This window comes from Rutidosis leptorrhynchoides, chromosome 9, assembly GCF_046630445.1.
Source record: "Rutidosis leptorrhynchoides isolate AG116_Rl617_1_P2 chromosome 9, CSIRO_AGI_Rlap_v1, whole genome shotgun sequence".
Lineage (NCBI taxonomy): Eukaryota > Viridiplantae > Streptophyta > Magnoliopsida > Asterales > Asteraceae > Rutidosis > Rutidosis leptorrhynchoides.
In genome coordinates, this window is record NC_092341.1 from 159068923 (window position 1) to 159084666 (window position 15744).

Here is a 15744-nt window from a genome sequence, read left to right on the forward strand (position 1 = left end):
AGGTCCAATTGGCACGGTTGTGCGTTTTGGTTGACCACCTTTGACGAGGTGCACACTTTGTGTGTACTTTATCACATGGGCGTGTGATGTGGATTATATAACCCCAATGGCGAAGGGTTATTATTGTGAGTGGAATAATTATGCGTTCATGTTTAGGGCGTATTTGTTTGTGGATGTTATGGTATCATCGAGTATGAACCACGAGCCGGTAGCACTATAAAATAATTGATGTGAACCACGAGCCGGTAGCATCGAGTGTGAACCACGAGCCGGTAGCACTATAAAGTAATTGATGTGAACCACGAGCCGGTAGCATCGAGTGTGAACCACGAGCCGGTAGCACTATAAAATAATTGATGTGAACCACGAGCCGGTAGCATCGAGTGTGAACCACGAGCCGGTAGCACTATAAAGTAATTGATGTGAACCACGAGCCGGTAGCATCGAGTGTGAACCACGAGCCGGTAGCACTATAAACGAGTGAGACTCAAATGCGTATGGTGTGAACCACGAGCCGGTAGCACCATAGCGTTATGGTTAACCTTGGGTGTTTTTACGCGTTGTTATATATGTATATTGTATACGTATAATGTTGCATTGTCGTTATGTGGCTAACCTTATGGGTGTAGCTAATTGGCATCGTTCACATCGTTACTGTGAACTTATATTTGTTGATATTATTAGCTTGGTGCTTAGTGTTTGTACGGTACGCCTAGACTAGCTTGCCTTTATGCTTGGACGTTCGGTATGCGGTATTTGTTATTTGGGTGGCGTATTCATTTTATACATATATATGTATGTAGTATATTATCACTCACTAAGCGTTAGCTTACCCTCTCGTTGTTGACTTTTTTATAGATTGCATGCGGTGGCTCGGGTAAGCGCGAGGACTAGAAGACTTGCATAGTTGCTTAGAGACTTGCTTCTGGATTGTTTAGGATTGGGTAGCGTATCCCCGATCGCCATGCTCGGCTTTATTGTGTATTAAAAGTCTTATGGTCAAAAACGTGTAATTGGTACTTAAGTGGTAATTTGGGTCGTTGTGTGCCCCGCTTTGTAAAACTCGTTCACACCTTAGTTTTGTGCTAGTTTAACATATATAAACTTGTGTCTAAAAGCGTTTTGGTTAAATGTGTCGGGAACTCGCTTATCTTTTTCGCACTTAAAAGTCCCGGGGACAGCCCGTTTTGGCGCGGCGCGCCAGGTAGGGGGCGCGGCGCGCGGGTATGCTGTTCAGGATATTTTTTTTTGTTGTTGTGAAAATTAACGGGTTTTGTCGTGGTTTGGTTTGGGTTGTTACAGAAATGGCTATAAATCTTGAACGCGTTTTGATTTCATTTCATAATTCATCAAACTATCTATCTCTCTCATGTGTGTGTGTATATATATATATATATATATATATATATATATATATATATATATATATATATATATATATATATATATATATATATATATATATATATATATATATATATATATATTAATATTATAATTATTATTATTATTATTAATTATATTATTATTATTAGGAGTATTAGTATTATTATTATTATTAGTACTTTTATACATAAAATACTACGACGAGGTTCTGCTCGCATGTTTACAAAAGGGGTTTTCAAACGGGTTAGAGCTAAGGAAATTATGGGTTATAGCTATGGAGGTTATGGGTATTTTTCGGGGGTATAGCTCTTGAGGTCAAACTAGTGTTTATCATCTCCGTTGCGTCTACGTATCTTTCCTGCAATATTGAATCACAATATTGATACGTGAGCACTCATATCTTATCTTTTATATATTAATAGTGTATCCCTGACTAGTGCTCGATTAAATATGATTATGCATGCTTGTATGTTTAATTTCGTCATTAAATTGTTTATGATAAATCATGAATTTGATACGTATGCTACATAGATAAGGTATATGATATGCATGTCGATGGAAAGCTGGCGAAAAATTAATAATTTTTCATTTAGAAATCGTGTGGTTTCGATGAACGAATCAAAAGATATGGTCAACTGAATTATTATTATTATTATTATTATTATTATTATTATTATTATTATTATTATTATTATTATTATTATTATTATTATTATTATTATTATTATTATTATTATTATTATTATTATTATTATTATTATTACTATCGTCGTTATGGTTATCGTTATTATTATTATTATTATCTAATAACTATTATTAATATTATTATCATTATAGTTATCAATATTTGTATTGTTATTGTTATTATTAATACTATCGTTATTGTCACTAAGGTTATTATTAATATCGTTATTATTATTATTGTCATTATTATTGTCATTATTATTATCATTATAATAATTATTAGTATTATCACTAGAATTTTTATAATTATTATTATTATTATCATTAATAATAAAACTATCATTTTTATTAAAATTATCATTTTTAATAAAAGTATCATTGTTATTATAAAATATCATTATTATTATCATTTTAGTAATATTATTATTAAAATTATCATCTTGAATAGAATTATTATTTTTATATAAAATAATATTATTAATACAGTTAATATTAAAGAGTATTGTTATTATTAAAATTATCATGATTAGAATTATCATTTTATTTTAATTAATATTATCATTAGTAAATATAAATATATTTATTATTATTAGTATAATAATAATTATTATTATTATTATTATTACAAAATAATACAACTTTTACTTATTATTATTATTATTATTATTATCAATGTTATTTTATCAAATAAATATGTGATACAAAGATATTTTTACCACACGTAATATAATTATATTAATAATACATACCACTATATTTTTATGATATTAACTGAGCTTTATAAATTTTATTTGAGATATATAAAGAATAATTTTATCATATATAAATTTTAATATAAATTTTTATTTATTAATAAATGACTTGTATTATTTAATTTAATAAAATCTGATAAACATATTTAAATATATAATGACTATATTTAAGTTATATAATAAACATGTATAGATTTTTAGAAGTCATTTTGAGTCAAGTAGACTTTTCTTGACTTTTGCATATCAGTCTCGAGCATTTGGATTGTGATACACTACGACTTGACCTAAATTGTTATACAGATATTGATCAACATATAAATATATATACTTAATATAGGTTCGTGAATCCGAGGCCAACCCTGCACTTGTTCAATGATGTCATATGTATTTTTACTACGAAATACAGTATCGTGAGTTTCATTTGCTCCCTTTTTAAATGCTTTTGCAATATATATTTTTGGGACTGAGAATACATGTGTTGCTTTTATAAATGTTTTACGAAATAGACACAAGTAATCAAAACTACCTTCTATGGTTGGATTATCGAATCAAATATCACCCTTTTTAGTCTGGTAATCTAAGAATTATGGAACAGAAACCCTAATTGACGTGAATCCTAAAGATAGATCTATTGGGAAACCATTTCATCTGTTGAGAAACCATTTCATTTACTTCATATGGATCTATTTGGTCCTGTTAATGTGGCCAGCTGTAGTGAAAAGAAGTATACACTGGTTATTGTTGATGAATATTCCAGATACACCTGGGTATTCTTTTTGAAGAAAATTAGTGAAGCTGCTGATGAAATTATCAATTTTATCAAAAGAATGGAGCTTTTAAATGGGCAACTGGTGAAACAGCTAAGAAGTTATCATGGTACAAAATTCAGAAATGCTACATTAGCAGAATTTTGTGTTGACAAAGGTATTTCACAGAACTTTTCTGCTGTGAGAACACCTCAACTGAATGGTGTTGCAGAAAGAAGAAACAGAACTCTCATTGAAGCAGGAAGATCTATGTTAGCTGAGTCTGGGTTGAAAAATTCATATTGGGCAGAAGCTGTGAACACTGCATGTTTTACCCAGAATATATCTTTAATAGTGAAAAGACATCAGAAAACTACTTATGAAGTTCTCAAACGAAGAAGACCCTCAATTTCATTTCTTCATGTATTTGGTACTCCTTGTTTCATTCTAAACAATAGGGATCAGCTAGGCAAGTTTGATGCTAAGGCTGATGAAGGTATATTCTTGGGATATTCCAACATGTCAAAGGCATATAGGGTTTTCAATAAAAGAAGGGGTTGTTTTGAAGAATCAATTAATGTTACATTTGATGAAACTGCCCCAGCTTCATCTCCCAGTCAAGAAGATGAAGAGTTATTGTTTGAAGAGCCTACTCAGCAAGCTCTTGATGATGATGAAGAACCAGCTGCAAATCCCTCACCAATCCATGTTGTTGGGTTCTCTGATGATGAGATGGAACACTATGTTCCATTTGTGTCTAAACCAAGTGGACCTACTGGCTCTACTGAAGTCCTACAACTTGAGCATAGGTCTACTGGTTCTGAAGGATCTCAAGCTGGTACTGGTTACATTAATAATGAACAGCTATCTCCAGCTGCTGCTCATACCTTTGAACCAGCTGATGATTAAGATGCTGTGTGTTCCACGACAAGCTCACCTGTTCATAACACTAGATGGACAAAAGAACATCCAATTGAGCAAGTTATTGGTAATCTGGCTAGTGGTTTTAAAACAAGAAGACATGCAATCAGCAATTTTTGTATGCATGTAAATTTTGTGTCTACCATTGAACCTACATGTTCTGATGAAGCAATTAAAGATCCAAGCTGGGAAGGAGCTATGCAAGAAGAGATCTCTCAGTTTGATAGGAATAAGGTTTGGACATTGGTACTTAAACCTGATGATGAAACTAAGAAGATCATTGGTACCAAGTGGGTTTTCAAGAACAAGATGGATGAACATGGGATTGTGATCAGAAACAAAGCTAGATTGGTAGCTCAAGGATTCAAACAGGAAGAAGGATTGGATTATGGAGAGACATATGCTCCAGTTGCTAGGATGGAAGCTATCAGATTGTTCTTGGCATATGCTGCTAAAATGAACTTTAGGGTATTCCAGATGGATGTTAAATCTGCATTTCTAAATGGGAAGCTGCAAGAAGAAGTTTATGTCAAACAGCCTCCTGGTTTTGTAAGCAGTAAATATCCAGACCATGTCTACAAGCTAGACAAAGCTCTTTATGGCCTCAAACAGGCACCAAGAGCATGGTATGAGACACTTCATGTGTATCTCACTGGTATAGGTTTTAAAGTTGGAACAATTGATACCACTCTGTTCTCAAAAGAGACAGATGGTGATCTCTTGCTGGTACAGATATATGTAGATGATATTATTTATGATCTAAAAATGAGAAACATTGTCAAGATTTTTCAAAACTTATGTCAAAGACATATGAAATGAGCTTACAAAGAGATTTGCAATACTTTTTGGGATTGCAAATTAAATAACTTGATGATTTAATTTTATATAAGTCAGGATAAATATATCAAAGATATGTTAAAAAAATTTTGTCTGACCTGTTTAAAGGATATAGGGACCCTAATAGCAGCATATATTAAAATAGATGATGATCCCAATGGTGAACCAGCCAATATCACTGAATATAGAGGTATGATTGGATCCCTACTTTATCTTACAGCCAGTAGACCAGATATTATGTTTGCTACGTGTCTCTGTGCCAGATATCAAGCTGATCCTAAAGAGTCACACTTGCTAGCACTAAAAAGGATACTTAGGTATCTGAAAGGTACTGCTAAACGTGGTCTTTGGTATCCCAAAGACCAAAATTTTGAGCTAATTGGGTATTCAGATGCTGACTTCGCAGGGTGTAAAATAGACAGGAAAAGTACTACTGGTGGTTGCCAGTTATTGGGTGGTAGGCTAGTCAGCTGGATGAGCAAAAAGCAAAATACTGTGTCCACATCTACTGCTGAGGCAGAATAGATTTCTGCTGGTAGTTGTACTGCTCAAGTACTATGGATGCAAAGACAGCTGAAGGACTATGTTGTTCATGTTACAAAGACTCCAATCTACTATGACAACACAAGTGTAATTGCTATCACCAACACTCATGTGATGCATTCAAGGACGAAGCACATTGACGTTCGATATTATTTCATAAGGGATCATGTTCAAAAAGGAGATGTGGAGCTACATTTTATTTCAACAGACCAGCAGTTAGCAGATCTATTCACAAAGCTCTTAGATGAGAAATGTTTTAACTATCTCATCTCTGAGCTGGGTATGCTTGAACTTTAAATAAAAGACAATTTTGTTGGTGTGCTGGCTCTACAACATGTAGGGCAAACCAGTAAGTCACATTTATTAACTTACTGCCTACATGTCAAACACTCAGCACAACAAGGTCTTTTATACTTTGGTTACTCAAAATATTTTAAATGAAATAATAAATAGCTCACAAAATTAAATGATTCCTTAAAACTGAAACTCATTTAATCCCAATGATTTAAATTAAATTCATGACATATTAAATGTAACAAAGTATTTTGTATTTAATACAAAACTTATTTTATGGTCTTTAAATAAATTTTGAATTAAAACCTACTGCATTTAATGCTGAATGGGAGGTATGAGTGTTCAAGCCGTATATACGTCAAGTCAACAGTCTGTGTCCCCTTGAAAATGTGCCAGTCTGTCACATCTGCCCACGCGCCTACAGATGACAGTTGCCATTTTCTCTCTCCTGCACTTTTTCACCCAATCAGAACGGATAAAAGAGTGTTTTATCTTCCATAATAACCTTCGATTATTCATTATTCAAAATCACACACTCTTTTCTCTCAAAATCTTCCAATCTTCTAACTTTCACAACTTCATATCTTCATCTTTACCTATCATCAATGGCAGACCAACCACAATCACCACATGTTGAAAACCAGCCCGAGGAACAACAACAGCAACAACAACCTGATCAATAACCACAACCGGCATCGGAGGCACAGGTTGTTCAAGGACCACTGTTCAATCTCCACCCAACTCTGGTTAGGGCTGCTAATGCACCTGAACACACGACAATTCGCCTATCGAGAGGCAATGCTGCTCATTCACTCTCCATTCCCAAATTAAAAGCCAATATGGGTTATGAAACGCTAATCGACTACATCCGGCAATCCCCTATGGCTAGAGCTATCACCGGTGTACCTTCACATTTATATGCTGCCTGCTTCGCACGATTTTGGTGTACTGCCACCACTGCCACCACTCCCCAGAATGTTCCATGTACTCGTGGCATGGTAACCAAAACCCTAACTTGCTCCGTCACCGTTGAGGCCATCCGCCGTGCCCTTCAATTACCAGATGGACCGTTTGTCGATTCACCAACCAGCGATATATTCAGATGGGAGGTGTTAGAAATCATTGGGTTTTCTCAACCAATAGCTCATACACCTTTGAGGAAGCATATGCCACCTCTTTGGTACTAATTCTTTGGGCTGCTGAGCCAGTGCATCAGCCAAAAATTAGGAAGTTTTGACCAGTGGTCAGATTTTGAGCTTAAAATTGGTCATGGTTTGTTGTTCAACAGAAACATTGATTATGCCAGGGAAATTTATTTGAGGCTAAGGGAGATGGTGCAAGCACCTAAACGAACACATTTAATCCCCTTTCTAAGGTTCTAAAGCCTAGTTTTTGAAAATGAGCTGGGTGAAGCTTACCAGCAGATTGCTGATCAATCATACGACCTGCCTCTAAAACAAGGGGGTATGCCAAAAGATGCGCCTGCAGCTCCATATACTGGTTTAATACCAGGCATGCTCGAGTATCTTGCTGCTCGGGGTGAAGCTCACCAAAAGATGCGCCTCTGGTGTTGCACCAGCTGAGGGGGAGGGTCCTCAGCGTAACCCAGCTACACGTAGGAAGCAGCCAGCTACCTCAACTATAACAGCCACCATCTCACATACTGGTAAAGCAGTAGTTGTATTAGAATCTAGTGCTCTCTGATAATAAAGAACAGCCCTAGTCTTATATACTGACTACCCAATTCTAGTATTGGAATCCATTGCTCATCTATTTATTGGTAACAGGCAAATTCAAACGTGCAAAGGCTGGCTCCAAGCAAACCACGGGGGAGATTGCACCAGTCTCAACTGCTGCTCCTGCAAAGGATGTGGCTATGGAACCTGGTGCGTTTCTAGACCAAACAGCAGCAAATTCTAACTTAATTGAAAACATTTTTACTGCTGACTTGAAAAATGAAAGTGGAGTTAAAGGTATAACCTTGGCTCCCAAGTTGACTGGTTTTAAAACTAGTGTTAAGAAGAGTAGCAACCCATACTCTGATATATCCTCTGCTGACAGTATAACCAGTTGAGCACATAACTGACCCCCAAAGTAGACTTGAGTTGGGTCCTCATCGTGTTGAACCACTCAGGATACTGCACAGCCAATATGTTACTTGGATCATGATAAGAGTGAAATGTCCTGTTCATATCTATTATAAATGTTTCATATTAATTGATCTCTTTGCGTGGTTTTGACCTCTATATGAGACGTTTTTCAAAGACTGCATTCGTTTTTAAAACAAACCATAACCTTTATTTTATCGACAAGGTTAAAAAGACACCACCTAGATTATCAAGAAATGATAATCTAAAAATATCACACTTACACACTACCAATACATATTGGTTTACAATATTAATATGTTACAACAAAGTAAATCTCGAATGCAGTTTTAAACAATATTATACAAACATGCTGACACTGAATCTTGTCTATATTTTAGCATGCAACAGCGGAAGCTCTTAATAATCACCTGAGAATAAACATGCTTTAAACGTCAACAAAAATATTGGTGAGTTATAGGTTTAACCTATATATTTATCAAATCGTAATAATAGACCACAAGATTTCATATTTCAATATACATCCCATACATAGAGATAAAAATCATTCATATGGTGAACACCTGGTAATCGACATTAACAAGATGCATATAAGAATATCCCCTATCATTCCAGGAAATCCATCGGACATGATAAAAAAAATGAATTCGAAGTACTAAAGCATCCGGTACTTTGGATAGGGTTCGTTAGGCCCAATAGATCTATCTTTAGGATTCGCGTCAATTAGTAGATCGGTTTACTAATTCTTAGGCTACCAAGCAAAAGGGGCATATTCGGCTTCGATCATTCACCCATATAATGTAGTTTCAATTACTTGTGTCTATTTCGTAAAACATTTATAAAACTGCATGTATTCTCATCCCAAAAATATTAGATTTTAAAAGTGGGACTATAACTCACTTTCACAGATTTTTACTTCGTCGGGAAGTAAGACTTGGCCACTGGTCGATTCATGAACCTATAACAAATATGTACATATATATCAAAGTATGTTTAAAATATATTTACAACATTTTTATTACGTTTTAATGATTTGAGTTTATTAAATCAGCTGTCCTCGTTAGTAACCTACAACTAGTTGTCCAAAGTTAGAGGTACAGAAATAAATCGATATATATTATCTTGAATCAATCCATGACCCAGTGTATACACGTCTCAGGCTAGATAACAACTCAAAGTATATATATTTTTGGAATCAACCTCAACCCTGTATAGCAAACTCAAACATTACTGCATATAGAGTGTCTATGGTTGTTCCAAATAATACATATACATGGGTCGATATGATATGTCAAAACATTTGTATACGTGTCTATGGTATCCCAAGATTACATAATATATTTGAATATATGTATTATACAATATAAGTTAGCTAGGATATGATTAATATAGATTTGTTACCAATTTTCACGTAGCTACAACAAGCAAAATTATCCAATCTTGTTTTACCCATAACTTCTTCGTTTTAAATCCGTTTTGAGTGATCCAAGTTGCTATGGTTTCATATTGAACTTAAGTTTATGAATCTAAACAGAAAAAGTATAAGTTTATAGTCAGAAATATAGGTTACAATTCAATATTATATAAGGTAGTCATTTCAGTCGAAAGAACGACGTCTTGATGACCATTTTGAAAACCATACTTCCACTTTGAGTTTAACCATGATTTTTGGATATAGTTTCATGTTCATAAGAAAAATCATTTTCCCAGAAGAACCACTTTTAAATCAAAGTTTATCATAGTTTTTAATTAACTAACCCAAAACAGCCCGCAGTGTTACTACGACGGCGTATATCCGATTTTACGGTGTTTTTCGTGTTTTCAGGTTTTAAATCATTAAATTAGCATATCATATAGATATATAACATGTGTCTAGTTGATTTTAAAAGTCAAGTTAGAGGATTAACTTTTGTTTGCTAACAAGTTTAGAATTAACTAAACTATGTTCTAGTGATTACAAGTTTAAACCTTCGAATAAGATAGTTGTATATATATGATTCGAATGATGTTATGAACATCATTACTACCTTAAGTTTTGTGGATAAACCTACTGGAAATGAGAAAAATAGATCTAGCTTCAAAGGATCCTTGAATGGCTTGAAAGTTCTTGAAGCAAAATCATGACACGAAAATAAGTTCAAGTAAGATTTCCACTCGAAATAAGATTGTTATAGTTATAGAAATTGAATCAAAGTTTGAGTACGAGTATTACCTTGAATTAAAAAGATATCTTACTTTAAATAAGAAAGATTTCTTGAGATTGGATGATCACTTGAAATGGATTTGCAAAATTGAAAGTAAGCTAGCAAACTTGGAAGTGTTATTGGTGTGTTCTTGAGTAGTTATTTTGTAACTTGGTTTATGTATGGATTTATGAACTAGATTGAGCTAGATTTTGATGAAGATGATGAAAAACACTTTGAAAAATGGAAGAACACTTGAGAGAGTTTAGTTTGATGCATAAAAATTGAAAAATGAAATTATTTATGGTGATGATTGAAAATGTGATGTAGGTACTCCATATAAGGTCACATTAGTTGGTAATTTTGTGTAATCATTCATGATAGTTGCCAAATGATGGTTCCCACATGGTTAGGTGACTCATATGGGCTGCTAAGAACTGATCATTGGAGTGTATATACCAATAGTACATACATTTAGAAGCTGGGTATTGTACGAGTATGAATACGGGTGCATACGAGTAGAATTGTTGATGAAAATGAACGAGGATGTAATTGTAAGCATTTTTTTAAGTAGAAATACTTTGATAAGTGTCTTGAAGTCTTTCAAAAGTGTATGAATACATATTAAAACACTACATGTAGATACATTTTAACTGAGTCGTTAAGTCATCGTTAGTCGTTACATGTAAGTGCTGTTTTGAAACCTTTAAGTTAACGATCTTGTTAAATGTTGTTAACCCATTGTTTATTATATCTAATGAGATGTTAAATTATTACATTATCATGATATTATGATGTATTAATATATCTTAATATGATATATATACATTTATATGTCGTTACAACGATAATCGTTACATATATGTCTCGGTTCGAAATCCTTAAGTTAGTAGTCTTGTTTTTACATATGTAGTTCATTGTTAATACACTTAATAATATGTTTACTTATAATTTATCATGTTTAAATATAGTGTATCAATATCTTAATATGATTCATATGTAGTTAATAAGACGTTGTTATAATGATAATCGTGATATAATCGTTTTCAAGTTTCTTAATTCAATAGTCTCATTTTTATGTATATAACTCATTGTTAAAATAACTAATGAGATACTTACTTATCATAATATCATGTTAACTATATACATATCCATATATATGTCATCATATAGTTTTTACAAATTTTAACGTTCGTGAATCGCTGGTCAACTTGGGTGGTCAATTGTCTATATGAAACCTATTTCAATTAATCAAGTCTTAACAAGTTTGATTGCTTAACATGTTGGAAACACTTAATCATGTAAATATCAATTTCATTTAATATATATAAACATGGAAAAGTTCGGGTCACTACAGTATCTACCCGTTAAATAAATTTCGTCCCGAAATTTTAAGCAGTTGGAGGTGTTGACGTATCTTCTGGAAATAAGTGCGGGTATTTCTTATTCATCTGATTTTCTCGTTCCCAGGTGAACTCGGGTCCTCTATGAGCATTCCATCGAACCTTAACAATTGTTATCTTGTTTTGCTTAAGTCTTTTAACCTCACGATCCATTATTTCGATGGGTTCTTCGATGAATTGAATTTTTTCGTTGATTTGTATTTCGTCTAACGGAATAGTGAGATCTTATTTAGCAAAACATTTCTTCAAATTCGAGACATGAAAAGTGTTATGTATAGCCGCGAGTTGTTGAGGTAACTCAAGTCGGTAAGCTACTGGTCCGACACGATCAATAATCTTGAATGGTCCAATATACCTTGGATTTAATTTCCCTCGTTTACCAAATCGAACAACGCCTTTCCAAGGTGCAACTTTAAGCATGACCATCTCTCTGAATTCAAATTCTATATCTTTTCTTTTAATGTCAGCGTAGCTCTTTTGTCGACTTTGGGCGGTTTTCAACCGTTGTTGAATTTAGATGATCTTCTCGGTAGTTTCTTATATTATCTCCGAACCCGTAATCTGTGAAGACCCGTCCTAATCCATCCAGACGAAGTCCATATCGATTATAAACGATTCACAACAGTTGATTACATCACGAGGTACTTGACCTCTATATGATACATTTTACAAACATTGCATTCATTTTTGAAAAGACAATCTTTCATTACATCGAAAGTTGACAACATGCATACCACTTCGTAATATATATTACTATAATTGACTTAATAATAATCTTGATGAACTCATTGACTCGAATGCAACGTCTTTTGAAATATGTCATGAATGACTCCAAGTAATATCTCTAATATGAGCAAAAGCACAGCGGAAGATTTCTTTCGTACCTGAGAATAAACATGCTTTAAAGTGTCAACCAAAAAGTTGGTGAGTTCCTTAGTTTAACATAAATAATCATTTCATAATTTTAATAGACCACAAGATTTCATATTTCCATTTCTCTTAAACATACGTCTCATGCATAGAGACAAAAATATCATTCATATGGATTGAACACCTGGTAACCGAAATTCACAATATGCATATTAGAATATCCCCATCATTCCGGGATCCTCCTTCGGACATGATATAAAATTTGAAGTACTAAAGCATCCGGTACTTTGGATGGGGCTTGTTGAGCCCGATAGATCTATCTTTAGAGTTTGCGTCAATTAGGGTGTCTGTTCCCTAATTCTTAGATTACCAGACTTAATAAAAAGGGGCATATTCGATTTCAATCATTCAACCATATAATGTAGTTTCAATTACTTGTGTCTATTTCGTAAAACAGTTATAAAAACAGCGCATGTATTCTCAGTCCCAAAAAATATATATTGCAAAAGCATTTAAAAAGGGAGTAAATGAAACTCACCTAATGTATTTTGTAGTAAAAATACATATGACATCATTGAACAAAAGTAGGGTTGGGCCCAGATTCACGATCCTTAAATGGGAAAGGCTTTTAAAATAAACTACCCCGGCCCGGGTTCGAACCCGCGACCTCTTGGTTAATCCAAATATACTCTAACCATTCTTCTGTCTCATTTATTTCTTACTTATATCAATGCCTAAATCTAATTAACTCGTACAATTATCTGTTTTTTTTTCTTTTTCTTCTTCACAAATCCACTCGATTGAAACTTTATCATAAACTTAACCATAATCATAATCATACTCATGATCACGTCCCACTATCTATCATCATCATCATCCATAAAATCGTGACTTCACGTTATCATCTTCATCCGTGTTCATCATCATCTTTACCATTATTATCACATCCTCATCATGACACTATCATAATCAACTAACATCATAATCATCAATATAATCTTAACAGCATCACCTTAATCATCTAATCGTTTTCATCATAACATTACATCATACGGTAATAATATGATCATCATCATGGCCTTCATTTCATTATCATCTTAAATCATCATTCGATCTCCATCATCATTCTCATTCTTCATCATCATCATCATCATCATCATCATCATCATCATTATCATCAATCATTTACTTCCTTCGTAAAAAAAAATAGCATGAAAACAGTCCAAAACAATTGGTAAATGTTTCGGCCCACCATCTACTTTTGTACATCTCGCATGGACAAGAACCACTACTTAATCCACTAACAACTCATGGCCCTAGTATCATATTAAATTCACGACAGGTTTTATGGTGTATAGAATTTATGAAAGCAACCTAATGTGTAGCTGTAAAGTGTGGTCATAATTATTTTCATTATCCTCGGTCACCTCCTTCTACGTATAACATGACCTTCTTCGTATCATCATGTATCATTACTATACTTGTTTACAACCTAATAGGAGTTGGCTTACAGTCCAAAAGAAAAATAGGAGCCCAACAATAGAAGTTGTAACATGTAGCTGTCAAATAAATAAAAAAAACTCGACAGAAAAGGGATATAGCATGCGAGAAAACAAGTGGGGTTTTTACCTTATTACTTGTTGGTCATTAATTGGTAGCTAGTCCCACTAAATAATATCCATTATTAAACCAAATGTATTCGCTGTAAAGGAAGGTACCGAATAATTGCAAGAGAACAAAAGGATTAATCCTTTCCCCTACCCACTTCAATATGTTGCCAAACCCCACTAATGATTGGTAAATACGTAGCATAGAGGAATATATAACCAATTCTACTTAGGTGTTAGAAAGATTGGTTTGCTCGTGCAAACAGAAATATACAGCAGTCGTTTATATAGTTGGTTTTCGTGCTTTTTCAGGAGAGAGAGAGATAAGAGATTGTGTGGCAGTTTAATGGTGATTCTCAAATAAAAAGCGAAAGAGCAAGGTGGCAGGGTTTGATGAAAGTGATGATCTAAACAGGAATTCGAAAAGTAGTAGAGCAATCGAGTAACATAGGGAGTAATGGTATAGTGTAATGGTTAGTTGTTGGTTTCGAATAATAGATGTAATCCGTTTATAGTGGTTCGTTGGTCTTGGTTGCAACAGGAAGAAACAAAACGCAGAGCAGTCACAAATCGTGATGATTGAGTTGGTGTTCGTGATCAAGGTGATGGTGGATGAAAATCTATAATTCTCTCTCCATCTATATGCTTTGTATATGTAATTGTATATGTATATTGTGGTGATATAACAATAATAATTGATCAAGTTTTTGTATTGTAGGGCTGATGGTGGTCGACAGTTATATTCGAGTTGGAAGGAAACAACAAAGAGAGAGAAGAAAAAATAAATAAAAGTGAAATCGATTACTAACGGCCTTTGTCTTGTATCCGAGATTGAATTCGATTTGTAACCAAATTAGAGACAGGAAACAACAATCATAAAAGTTTGAAAGTGAAATGAAACGAATTCTGTATTGTTTATTTTCTATATTGTTTAGTGTTAATAATCAATAAATACAAATATATTCATAATAATACTTTCAATATTATTAATAATATTAAAAATAACAATAATAATGTTAATAACAAATATAATGATACTTATTAACAATATTGTTAATAATGATGTTAACAATAATTATATAATTGATAATATTAATAAGTGGTATTATAATAATGGTAACAATAATTATAATGATTTTAATAATTTTAGTAATATTAATAATACTGATATTAATATTACATTCATATTAATATTATTAATAATAATGAACTAATAACAATATTAACATAACAATTATATCTTTAACTTTTAAATCCCCATTTAATATATAAATACTAAATTTATTAATTATATAATATATTGTATGATATCGTTCAATGAATATTTAGTATTTATCACTTTTATATATATTACAATATACATATAATAATAATAGAAATCATACATTTTTATATATAGAGTCATTTTGA